We start from the raw sequence: 1086 nt of genomic DNA on the forward strand, positions 1-1086 counted from the left end.
GGGGACCGGATCGGCTGTCAGGTCTACCCGGCTCCGGGGACCGGGTCGGCTGTCAGGTCTACCTCGCTCCGGGGACCGGGTCGGCTGTCAGGTCTACCCGGCTCCGGCGGTACTTTGTGCCGGAGTGGCCAGGTAGACCTGGTGTCCGCAGCACGCACTTCCAGCCGCCGAAGGGGTCGCTGTTTTTCGTTACCTCCAGTTGTGTCATCGTAAGAGGCGGCGTCTTTGGCGCGCCTCCCCGGTGGGCAGTGCCAGCGCTCTTGAGGCCGTCCGGGGGTAGAGACGTGATTTTCCGTATATGGGAGGGAGTACTTACTCGGCTCCTAAGGGCTTCCAGCGCCAAGGCGCATCCTGCGGGCTGACTTCCCGCTGAAAGCAGAGGTGAGGGGCGGCACCTCTGGCTACTTTCCTGGCAGACATCCGTGCATTTACCGAACGAAATTTGTTGCTCCGGGGTAGGCGTCTCCCCGCTGGGCAGGGCGAAGAGCGGTGGCCGGCGGCGGTCACCGGCACTTTCGAATGCCGGAAGACCGGGGGGAGACAAGCCTGCCGCGGCTTTCCCCCGGTCCTCTCGTGCTCAGTCCCCAGGGAACCGTGCTCGCGAGCGGGTGGACGGCGGCAGCCTCCCGCTCCCCCCCGCATTTTGCCTGATCCACACCCGCAGCCAGCGCCCGCTGAGGCGTTCACCCAGGGGCGCGCCGCGGAGGCTCCACGCCGGACCTCTCGCAGACGTCGCCTCCTCGCTCGCACGCAGGGCCCCGCGTCTGTCTGGCCGCCCACCCCCGGGTGGCGGCTGGCGCGCGCGGCTGTCGGCTGTCCCAGGACCGTGGCCGTGGGGCCTCGGGAGCGCTCTTTGCTCCCCCTCGATTCTCTCGCTTTTCTCTATCACCGATCGTTTTGGCATACCCGGGGCGCGTCGGAGGGGCTGCGGGGCGGGCCGGCCGTCAAACGCCGGTGTTCAGGTCCCGTAGCACCCCTCCACCAGACGCGTCCCTCTCACTCGCACGCAGGGCCCCCGTGTCTGGTTGCCCACCCCCGGGTGAGCGGCTGGCACGCGCGCGGCTGTCGGCTGTCCCAGGACCGTGG

This window comes from Chroicocephalus ridibundus, unplaced genomic scaffold, assembly GCF_963924245.1.
Source record: "Chroicocephalus ridibundus unplaced genomic scaffold, bChrRid1.1 SCAFFOLD_501, whole genome shotgun sequence".
Classification (NCBI taxonomy): Eukaryota; Metazoa; Chordata; class Aves; order Charadriiformes; family Laridae; genus Chroicocephalus; species Chroicocephalus ridibundus.